Here is a 12252-nt window from a genome sequence, read left to right as displayed (position 1 = left end):
GAGGGATGGTTTTTTTAAGAGTTAACATCCCTCAGGGCTTGAGACACTTCTGGTGCTGCTTGCAGAGACCCATTAGAGACTGCAGCATGGATGAGAGACACAAATCCTGCTCTGGGCCTCTGCCTAGAGAAGGAAGGAAAGGCCATGGAGCAGTGGGAGAGAGTAGATGAGGATGACAGCTTTTTTCTGTATCTGAATTACCAGGGTTTTGAGGTATTGTCAAACCTGATGGTAACAAGGATATCTGTACCTATTTCAACATCACTCCAGTCTATTACAGGCTGTACTGAGGACACCAACTTATTTCATATGACCTATACAATATAGACACCACGTCTGGTTACATGAGCAATATGATGGCCAGCAGAACCCTAATGGTAAAAGGTTTGGCAATGTTTTATTTTGTCTCTGAGTTCCTAGAAACTTAAAAAGAAACAAGGAGGCAAATGTCTGAATAAAAGAAATCCAAGTAGTATTTATGAAGTTTTTTGGTAGGCAAATACCATTACCTAAATAGACTCTCAAACACATAAAATGGTTTTAGGTCCCTCCCTATTCCCCCAAGAGTGTCTATTCACCAGTGTATGTCTGTGTGTTCTTTTAACTTCATAAAACCCCCCCAGCAGTGTGTTGTTGAAAATGTAATGCTTCTATGGGAAGCATTCAGCTCTGACTCATTATTTGTACCTAACCATAGGATCATGAGCTCAGATACACAGAGCAACCCTCATATCAGCACAAGTAGCCTACAGCATTCTTCTCCTCACCATTTTTTTTTCACGTAGCATAAAGTTTTGTTTGATTTTTTAACCCAACCATGGCTACTGTAACAATACAAAGTAATGAACGGGTGAGAGAGCATGGGTAAGAGAGACAGGTTCTTTGGCAATGTGCTTGTTAAGCTGCTGGCAAGTTGCCTTGCTCAGAATGTGGAACAGCAGCTGAAAACAACCAAACACCAAGCCCCTATCAGGAATCCTCAGGACTGTAATGCTGTTGCTAGGGATCCTGCTTTCAAAGTGCCAAAGTTGAATAAAGTAGGTCAAGAAAATTACCATTATAATGATATTCTCCTTGCTGTTCTCTAGCTGGTCCCCTGCCTGGCCCTGTGCTGCTGTAGGACCTTCCTCAGTGCTTCATCTTGCCTCCTTGCACAGTGGCCAATCTTCACAGAAATGGCAAGAAACTCTTTTTCTGCCTTGTGGGAAAGACTCAGCTTTTTTTAGAAAAGGGAGCAGTTGCACAGAAGCCCTCAGGCTGAGAAGAGCCGACACTTCCCAGGTGAGCTCTGCAAGTTATGCTGTCCTCTCCCCTCCAGCAAACAGCCACCCTCTGGCACACACTAAGTACTGAAAGGATGGATTTTAGGATGGACATGTTTAATGAAAAACCCTGATTTAGATGCTCATTAAGATACACACCTGTCTTGCTGTTTCTCTTTGGCAAACCAAGCATCTTATTCTTCACTCCTGGGAGCATTGAATGGCTTCTGTGGAGGTGCCTAGTCTTTTTACACTATCCATCAAAAAAACCAGGCACCTATTTCTGTGGTAATATCCTAATTTAATGAGTTAACACTAATCATCTAACCTAGGAGCCCCCAGATGGTACACATCTGTCCTATTACAGCCCTACCAGTACAAGCCTGCTTTTTTTAGGTCAATTTGCTTAGGGGCTTACCTTATGAATCAAGTAGGGCTCAAGAACAAGAAAATGTACCCAAAATGTGAAAATGAGACTGAAAGACTCTGTTAGCCAGGATTATGGGCAGTTCCTCCCCTGCTTCCTTGTGGGAGTAGTCTTCTTAACTGGACTGTATCATCACAGTGGTCTGATCTCGTTAGGCCAGATAGTAGCCAGTATTTTGGAGAGTGGTGGCCAGGCCTGATTCACTTCTGTTCTTCCCATTTTCAGAAGAAACATATGTTCTCTCTGCTGCTGTGCAGGAAGACTAAGGAAGACTCAGGAAGACTAGGATCAGGTTGTTTAGTTCATGGCACAGTCCGGTGCTTAACCCCCTTTCCAGCCAGCCATGCCTGCGCATTGCCAAGAAAATGACTCAATACATAACATTAAGAAAGAAATTGCTCCTCTGGTCTATCATCAAAATGAAAATATTAATATCTACTTATTTAATAACTATGAATTAGATATTGTTTGCACAGTATTCATGTATGAAAAAGAGGTAAGACTATTAACTATGAGTGCTGGTGATACATATTCTCTATCTTCATCTCAGAAAGAGCTTGTGGGCAGGGAGAGGCAGTTGTATGCCTTCTGATAATAGCAAAGCTCAAAGTGAGGAACATAATTGCACACATATTTTTGTCATACTTTTGCCTGAGGCTGTGGACAATATTTTGGATCTAGCTCTATTTTTTTCATGGCAAAGATAAATAGATTATGCTAGTCAAGTAATTCCTTTGGTGCCCTCCTCTATTGACAAAGATTGCACTGAGGGCACTATTTCCATGAAAGTGGCAGGAGCAAAACAGAATCAATCACCATGTTCTGAGATCCCTGATTCTGCCTTCCCAAAGGAGTTTGTGCTAAATATCACTACTTTCATTTCCTCTGATTTCTCTATTTTGTTTTTCATATCTCTTCTTTTTTTTCCCTCCTCACAGAACCATTTCAGAGAGCAACTCCCAAAACTTTGCCTTTGCCACCTGCCTTAGAGAACCCTCCCCAGAGCCACAGCTTCATTTTTGCCAGGATGCCTGGTGAGCAGTGACTTGCTGTGACATCTCATCATTTTATAAAGACCTACTTAACTGCTTCATCTGGTTAGCTCAACACCCCAGGATATGGAACAGCTGCTCCCTATAAGCAGATACATAAGTGTAACAAAAGACATGGTTCTCAGCAAACAAAATTAGCTTTCAACATCAATGGAGATATTCAGGAAAGAAGAAAAAAGCTATGAATTTCATAAATACCCAGTTTTTATCTAGAACTAGAGTTGGACGGTGTCTGTTTTGCTCTGAGGCTTGGCCATCTTATTTTATTTTGTTTCACAGCAGTTGCAATTGTCCTTCGATTGTGATGGGCTATTGTGCTGTTTTCCCATTAATTCTATTTGAATTCATATTAAGGGTTCAATTGGACCAGATTTCTTATGTATGTTAAAGTGTTCCTTGGTCCTGCTGTTATTTATATATTTGTTCCCCAGGTTTTTTAGGTACCTGACAAGAGGGCTCCAGGTACTGTTAACTGTCCTTTAAGATATTTTGACAAAAACGCCAGTTCCAATTAGATCAAACAATCCAACAGTGAAGTCAGCCTTGTACAGGTTCCCCATTTAAGCCCTTTCCAGTGCAGCTCTCTTCATGCACTCTGCCCTCTGCTCACCTCCCGAGGATGAGGACAATTTCTTTAGGACCTGCAGGGAAACAGCACCAGACGCCCACACGTTCAGATTTCAAACTGCTCCAGCACAGGTACTGCTGCTGGCTACAGCTGTTGCAATGGCAAGGACAGCAGGAGAATACAGAGTGTGTCTGTAATGTGTAATTTCCTTTGGCTCCCTACGCTTTCATACTATCCTTTCCAAAGCCAGGGCATTTAACACAACACAGACACTTTGTACAATGTTGGCAAGAAATCTCTGTATTCAACAGATGGTACTGGGCATCTGTTCTGATCCAGCTGACAGCAGAAGAATTTGGAGACAGAAGAGAGTGGTCCTGTATTAATAAGGGAGTTCAGTACATATTTGATGACTAGAAGTTCAGTCACTATCAGTGATAGCACATAGCATTTCCCACTGCTCTCCAGCTACTTTGCTCCATTGCAGAGACCAGCACAAAATAAGCTTCAGAAATACTACAGAAAGCAGGGAATTGAGGAGTCATATGCAGTGCTTATAGGCATAGGCACTCCATGGGAGTCAAACCAGGCCAGGAGAACTTGTCAGGAACAGGAGACAGGGCAGTCCTTTGCTGCTCAAATCTAGAGGAGCTGCTGGATCAGGGTGCAAATTAGAACATCTTCAGGTGGGAAATCAACTTTGAAAGGTCTGTAAACACTTTCTTAGCATTAGCTACAGCATGAGTAGGACCAGCATCTGTAAAGAGGAGAGCCTCTTGCCTGGGTCAAAGTCCTGTCTGCCACATCTGGTCTTTTTCCAGAGTAACATCTCTGATCCACTGACTTTGAACTTATCACGTGTAAGGGTTGCCATGGGGACACACTGAGATTGTGCCATTTTAACATTTATCTTCCAGATTCCTCAAAGAAATGACTACATAAGCTTCTAGGCAATAAATATGCATATAAAAATGTGAATATACAAACCAACCCATCAAGCAGCTTCAAAGCTGCAATATACCCCCATCCTGGCGGACTTGAGTCTTAGCTGCTGTTTGCACAGTAGCTGTGGGAACACTCACTCTGCCCAGGATCCTCTATGCCATGAATGCAAAAAGGAACAATGTTTGGGTGAATGGCTCATAAACACAGCTTGTTTTCACAGAGAGAGAAGACTGGGAACGAGGAAGCTGTGCAATATTTAAGAGGAATTTCTGATCATTCATAAAGCTCTACCTGTGCTTTACTTATGGTACCTTTTAGGCAAATTCAACAGTCTATAGCAAGAAGACAAAATTGACATAAAGAGCTGTAATCTAAACTTCTTGCTGAACAGCTGTGTGGAAAGGGAGACAAGCCTGAGCTCTTACCCAGAAATGCTTGTGGCTTCTCATAATTTAGACTTTTTACCTTTGCTGTCTTTGGGAGAGGAATTAAAAAAAAAATTAAAAAAAAAAGGAGAAAATAGGGAGAAAGATGGCAAAGAGGTAAGAAAAAGAGAGAGGAGTACTACAGTTAGCATTAGCTGATGCAGCATATGGCCCATAACCCATGGCAGGGATAGGGCTGACTTGCTCTCCCCCAGCAACCATATAGCTGCTAAGTAAGAGTCTTGCCAGGATCTCAGGTATAAAGAATAGATGAGTTGTCTAGGGAAAACTACTAATACCACTGGAGTCACTGAAATATCTCCAGGGACACTGTAAGGAAGAGGATACCCTAGCCAAGTGGCAAATGGTCTGTTTTGATCCTCAAGCCCATAAATTGGGGGGATGTTCACACAGAAAGCTGCGCTGTAGCTCAGAGGCAGCAAAAGTTCAATTCATCATGGCAGCTTGCTGTGCCCTGCACCTGCACTACAGCACAGAGTCTTGGAATCTCCATGTGGTTTTACCCTTGCAAAATGTGTGGCACCATCTAGAGAATACCTCTGAAGGCAAATCTTATCCATGTCCTCTCCCCACCGATGTCTCACCCACAACCACTCTGGAGATGCCCACTCATAGCTAAGTCCTGGGGCAGTTCTGAGGGCAGCAGAAGCTGGGGTAAAGCAGCCTTTAAGTATAAGGGTCAATCAGGGTGGCTTTAGAAAATGCTTTCTGACTGTCCTTCTTCCCAAGGGATGATTCTGGCAGTGGAACTGAGAAAAATCATCAAGGCAAAAGGAAGCACAATATATAATTACGTTACTTCATATGTCCAGCATTCTGATAATGTAACCTTGTAGATACTTTTTAATTTTTAATACAGAGATACTTTTAAACAGGTGTTTGAGTTGTTAAGGGGAGCCTAAGTCAGATGAATAAATATTTGGCAAATTTTTGATGGCTGAATATGGTTAGAATACAAAATACTCTTGATAAATTGAAAAAGCTTTCTGGACAAACATCAAAATGGTTCTCAACAAGGGTGAGTGCAGTGAACTATACCCAGGCAAGCACAGTCAACTGAGCAGATGAGTACAGATTCAGCTGGACAGCAAGACCTAGAAAAATTTCTCATAATTACAATGGATTAAAATGTTTGCACAGGACAATGCCATTGGAAAGTAAAAAAATTCCTTGAATTATAAAAAGAGGAGAAAAACCTGGAAGATGCTGTGTTGGTAAGATCTCAACTGGAGTGGAATGTCCAGTTTTATACCAAATATTTGGAGAATGACCTGGAGAACCTGGAGAGCATGAGAACACCTTAGTACCAGAAAACTAAGAATCATCACCAGAGAATAGTGATTGAGATGATTTTGTTTATCTCAAAAGAAGCCTTAGAATACAGACAAGACAATTGCAAAGGGGAAGGGAACAACTTGTCTGTTCAGATGTCTCAATTGCAACGAAGAAGATTCAGAGGCAAATTAGGAACTATTCTATGTCACTAAGAAAATGGAGCACAGAAATAGATATGATGGATCTTCATTACTGTAGCCTTTGACTAGGAATTATATAGTCTTTTTGAGGAATAGGAAGGGAAGGCATGTAAATAGGTCTGATTGAAGCTTTTTAAGCCTAAATGATACTCATCAGTATATTTTATTGTATAATAATTCGCTCTAAGGGGTTCTTAATTTTGTTTTTTAATGCAGAAATGTGACACAGAAAAATGAAGAAACCAGAGATTCAAGAGGTTTTTTAACTCAGGTGGAGGTTGGTGCCTTTAGGTAAAGTATGAAGACAAAAGAGGAACAATTATCACTAGCTTAGTCTTGCCACTCTGGGGAAACAGTGCAATTAGGGCAAGGAGTGAAATACCAGCATGACCTGAACAAGCTCATTATCAATGAGATTTCAAAATGACAATATCAATTAATAAAATGCACCATGCAGCATTAAAATTCTAGCATGAATTTAAGCTATCTATAAGGGGCAGAAATAGAAAGTTTGTAGGGTTCTTTGTTTCACTTTACCTGAGAAACAAACCTTATCTTTTGATGCATGATGAGGCAAAGACTCTAGCATTTGAAAAATTTTTTTACTGTCTTGTGTATGTAATCTGTTTCTTAAGACAAAGCATTGGTTCAGATAATAAATTATTCAACAAATGAAGTTATATTAAAGAAACTCTCTTATCAATTAGAATTAATCCTTCACTTCTGACATTTGCAGCTAAGGTGTACAAGGAGATAATATGATACAGCAATGAGAAAACACACTGTCTGGAGCTAAAAATATCACAACCCACTCTTGAAAGTTAGCTCTAAGATGAACAAATTACCCTTTTAATGAAGTGAGAGGCATATATTTGACTATCAAATAATATTGAGTATTTAGTACTAAAGAAAATGCAGATGTTACTAATAATACACACTTTTTCTCATTACAAATTCTAGTACCATATAGTTAGAAAAGACAAAAGTCAGTATAGTGGGAAGATTCCTATTAGCTCTAGTGCCTAACAGAATCAAGGCCAGATAAGAGAAAGAGCACTAATTCCTGCTAGATAGAGCAGCTGGGATCAAGACTTCAGCATGCCAAACTCTGTTCCTGGTTTAGGGATCACAAATCAAGGAACAATAGTACAAGCAGTGTCTGTAATGCCTCACTGGACTTTCCAGGCTTTACAAGTTGACTTGATCTAGTAAGGAAAATACATCATGGTTTTATCAACAAAAGCAAAACCACCAGTGTACAGCTCACTGCCCTCCCAGGCACCCTAGCAATAGAATTAGCTGCAGGGGCACATAGAGTTTCCCCACAGTGTGTTGTGCTGAGCACATGGGCATGCGAGCACAGACAATGAATTTGCTCAGCATCAGTTGCTCCAGACTAAAGCAGTCATGCTTTCAGTGCTGAAGGGAAAATGCTGAGATGCTGTGACACCACCAGTGGGCAACTCCCGTGGATAACTCCTGTGATAGTGCTGTGCACAACTCCTGAACACCAGCAGCATGCCCTGCTTGAGGAGTGGGAGCACTATGGACCAGATATTGCTGTATCTTCAGTGACTCACTCTGTGCAGCAGCTTTAGCGAGGGAAGTCCAGGCAGCTGCAGTGCTGCCAGCTCTCATGACACATCACACTTTTGTAGTCACTGAGCTGGTGCAAATTGATTCTTGTTCTCTCTTTTTAACATAAAATGCAATTTACCTCTCAGAGGAGGAGATTTTTGGGTAAGAAGAAACAGTTCAAAAATTAACTTTGGTCACAGAAAGCAAAATTTTAATTTGCAGTTCAAAGCTACCTATTAGTGAATGGTACCCAGAGGAGGAAAATCATGCAGCTGTCTGAAAGGAGACCAAAATTCAAATGAAATGTTTCCAGGTAAGCCAGCCAAATTTATCATAACTACTCCTGGGTGAGCAGACCAAAGCCTATAATTTGTCTACAGCATCCTACAGCTATGTGTGTAATCAGATAAATACCGTAGGCCTGGACTGAAATCCACTTTTCAATAATTAACATAAATAAATACATAAATAAATAAGACAAAACATTAGGGTTTGGGATTTCGGTTTTTAGCAAACACATTATTTCCTCATTCAGATAGATAATTTCTTTGAAAACATGCAGAAGCTCCCTTATCAACAACAGCAATGTTGCCTTTGCAAGCTCTTTTAAAAAAATACTTGTGTGTGCTAGATGCATAAAATATCTTTTCAAAAGCAATTTATGCCACTGAGAATTGGCTGTCTAAAGACCTTTGAGGATTTAGGCTTTGAGGCTGGATTTTTGAAGCCTCAGGTCTTAGGCCTCATTTTTAAGGGTAAAACTCTAACACAAATAGTTGAAAGGTTTCTTTTTTAAAGTTCTACGTTTAATTTTCTAACTCGCTCCTATCTCCTTAAAGAGTTGTATTGTATTGCTCAGGCCGTGGCTGCACACCTTACTTCCAGGGAATGATTAACTGAGGTTTTCCGTGCCGGGAAGGGGCTCTCAGCTCTCACTACACAGGGGCTGGCTCACACTACAGGCAGTTGCCAAGTCAGTGCATCTTTTCAGCTCTGTGGACCCCTTTTTAACATGCAAAACTCTTGTGTTTCTCCCCTAAATCAGGTCTCTACAGGGAGGAAATCGTGTGAGAAAGCCCAGTCTGTACCTCCTCATGGGCAGTTTTCCTCCCTTGTCCTGTTGCACAGACCATGACACACATGTGCCATTGCTGAGCTTAACAAAATAAAGAAATTGACATGCTAGATGGCAGCATGGAGAGCCCTTCCCTACAGCATGTCCATGTTCCTGGCACAGGGAACAGCTGTACCACAGCAAGGAGAGCAAATCTGGACATCTTGACCGTGCGCTTAGCAAAAACCCAATCAAAGAAGTCTACAGTTGCTGTTGAAAATGAAATTATTCCTGAAGGAGTAAGATAAAAGTAGGCAATCCCCTTGCCTAGGGCCATGTTTTATTCAGACTGCCCTGTTTTGTAAGGGGGATTTATTGAATTTTCTAGTTTCATAGAGTTTGTCCCATTTAATTTTGTTCTAAATCCTAAAAAAGCAGTACCTGAAGTCCTGAGGCTGAGTAATGGGAGTTTCCTTTGTCTGTCCAGCTTTGATGAATATTGACTAGTTTCATTTACATAACTGCAATGGTAACACTTCAGCCAGCATTATATCCAGGAGAGCTGATTGGCAGGCATTTGAAATGAAGGATTATCCTGCGGTTGAGGCAGAAGAACAGGACTCAGGAGACCTGATTTCTGTTCTTTGATCTGTCACATAAATCCTGCATGACACTGGGCAAGCCAATTAATAGCCCTGTGTCCGTGTTCTTTAGCAAAATTGAGGTATGAGTGTTTTGTTTCTGATTTCACTTTTCTCCAAACACAGGGGCAGCTCTGGAGATTGTTTTTTGTTGATTGGTATGGTAAGGACCTCATTTCTGTTGTGCTCCTCAGTGCTTCCAAAATTCAAAACAAAAAATCCTTTTATAATTTCATGATCTGTTTTCATGCAAATACTAAAAAGTGATAGAGTTCTCTTCTACATAAATTGGGCCTAGGAGTTTCATCACTAGTTTTCATTATTATAATTTGCTACTCTTTGCCTGGCAATGATTCCAGGCCTCAGAAAACACTTGAGAAAATTATTTTACAAATGTGGTCTGTAGAAGTGAGCTCTGGGTGTGGGTGAGAGATTGCATTTATGCATCAAAGTAATAGTAGTAGTTTTGCTCCAGTCGTGATGGTAAAAATGTGTAAGCAAATCAAGTCTTCTTTTATCTCTTACTAGCACAGGTAGGGTGCCAAATACACAAGGCCAGTGCTCACATTGTGACTTCTGAAGTACCTGAGGAAAATTCAGAGATCCAGCCTCCTGCTCTCCTGCCCTGTTTTCCTTGCCCAAAAAGTGCCAGCGTTGGTGCTGATTTTACCAAGTGAATGAACAGATACAAGTCCCCATCAAACACTGCAAATCTGCACCTAACATTAGTATATTCACAGCCATTATAGAGGTCAGAGGAAGAGTTTGCTCTCATTTTTCCATCCCCAGAGGGCAGCTGACAGCTCAGCACTTGATCTGCAGTGATGGACAGTGACTGCACCAGAGTTTCCTTTCAATTTCGCTCATACAAGACACTGATTATTTGGACAGATAAATATGAGAGTGGAATAATTTACTGCCATGCTTCTCACTGTGCTGAATAAGTCTCCCTTTAATTTAGCTCAGCTACTGAAAAGAAAATATATTTTTATTCTAATTTTCTGATTGCTTACAGGGGAGAATCATTGTTGCAGATATGATTTAATAACAACAACTTGGACCTGGACCAGATCAATAGATGAGCACCAGGCATAAAAACAGAACAGGCATAAGAACTTTTATTTTTCAGTCTTAGAAAAAAGCTAAATACAGCAGGACATCAAACAACACGTTCTCTTCTTCCTGGTTTGCTTGTAATGAAATAGCCCAACTCCAGATTTGCATCTGGAGTGATAAATTTGCTCAGCTTTTCCTACCTGTCATTGAACACCTGTCTCTTTTTAGGAGGGGCCATCACAGCCCATCTGCTCTTCTTTCCAAAAGTATTTCAGAGGGGCAAGCCACCTACCTACAGAGCATTTTACTAATGCAAAAGAAACCAAGCCATTGCTATTTAATGTGAACTTGTAGTCAGTCTTCATTATTAGATTTCAGGCCAATTTGACAATGACCTTTTGCCTGGTGTTGTTAATTTTGTTTCCTGTAGTTTTTCATTAAAGGAAGATAATGAAAATACAAGCTCCTTGGTGTAAATCATTAAAGACTCTGACTAGCATTGTGATAGCAAAAAGTAGATTCTTTCGCTTCTGTTCTTTTCTTGTTCATATTTTGAAGTACCCTTATAAAATCATGAAAGTGAAAGACTCACTAGCCTGCAAAAATAAAGAAGTCTTCATAAGACACCATACTGTGCTCCATGAGAAGCCCCTGTTGTACTGCCGTTGGCAAAATTCACAAAGAGTGGTAGTCTGCAAAAAGATTCCTTAATGAGGACAGCATGTGCCAGCAGAAAGGAGCTGTGTGGCTGAAAAGCTGAACTACCCCAGTGGTGCTGGGCACTCATGAGATGTTTTGGTCACCAGAAGATGCCAATCTTCACTACCAGCTTCTGCAACCCTTTTGCTGAAACAGAGGGTGCCGGGTGGATGACTTATTAAGGATTCCTTTCTGTGTGCCCTTTAATACACTGCAGACTAACCTGATGTTCAGGCAAATGCATTTCACAGGAGTGCCTCATAAGCAATCTGTACACACATTAGCTGGGAAATTGCAATGGTCTCGAAACTGAAGTAGTTTATACTGCATTATCCCTGTCAGATTAGCTTTAAAGACCAGATTTTCCTTTTGCATTGACAGAAATAGTGAGTGTTCTCCCTGATATCCTTCACTTGGAAAAAAGTGAGTTCTATTACAGTATCTGCTTCTCTTTTGAGCAGAATCAGTTTTGTCTATTTTCTAGACTGGGGAGCACTTTTTCTATGCTATGTTATGCCTCAGTAAAGTAGCAAAGAATTTGGATTGAGTGGGCAATTTGATTACAACAATTCTGTTGGTGCTGAACTGTAATGTTTCAGCTGTCCTACTAGTTTGCTCATTCTAACTCCTCCTAAAAGTAAAAACCTGAGCTGAAAAAATAACCCTGAAAGAAAAGAGTCAAGGCTGATTAATGTAGTTACCAGTTTGCTAAAAATTAAATAATTAAATATTTAGCTGATTTAGACTTCTAGTTGCCTGTAGCAATTGGACAAGTACGTTGGATACTACAAGAAAAGTGGGTTAACTTGAGCAAACTGCAAGACATAAATGGATGAAGATTACTTCCACAGTAACCTTAAGCTGTCCTTCTCCAACATGCTTGAGTTCCCGTTCTGAATGTATTCGTAAGTATCTCACTTTTCTAATGTAATTGTATCAAATAATTGCAATCACAAAATTCTTCAATATTTATAGGAAAAACAACAGATCTAGAGATCATTGGCACTTTCAGTTTTGCCAGTAACCTGGATACTGCCTTGAAATTTAAC

At 40.5% G+C, this 12252-nt stretch overlaps 1 long non-coding RNA gene across 1 annotated transcript; it reads left to right on the top strand.

The window, feature by feature from the left end:
- Positions 1-1114: 1114 nt before the first annotated feature.
- On the top strand, positions 1115-10878 carry LOC113460429 (uncharacterized). Its single transcript, XR_003382257.2, has 5 exons — positions 1115-1281; positions 2628-2723; positions 6392-6466; positions 7976-8066; positions 9977-10878. It is a non-coding gene; the product is annotated as an uncharacterized LOC113460429 (long non-coding RNA).
- Positions 10879-12252: the final 1374 nt, after the last annotated feature.

The sequence above is a fragment of the Zonotrichia albicollis genome, chromosome 1, assembly GCF_047830755.1.
Source record: "Zonotrichia albicollis isolate bZonAlb1 chromosome 1, bZonAlb1.hap1, whole genome shotgun sequence".
Taxonomy (NCBI): domain Eukaryota; kingdom Metazoa; phylum Chordata; class Aves; order Passeriformes; family Passerellidae; genus Zonotrichia; species Zonotrichia albicollis.
This window is presented reverse-complemented; position numbering and strand designations above follow the sequence as displayed.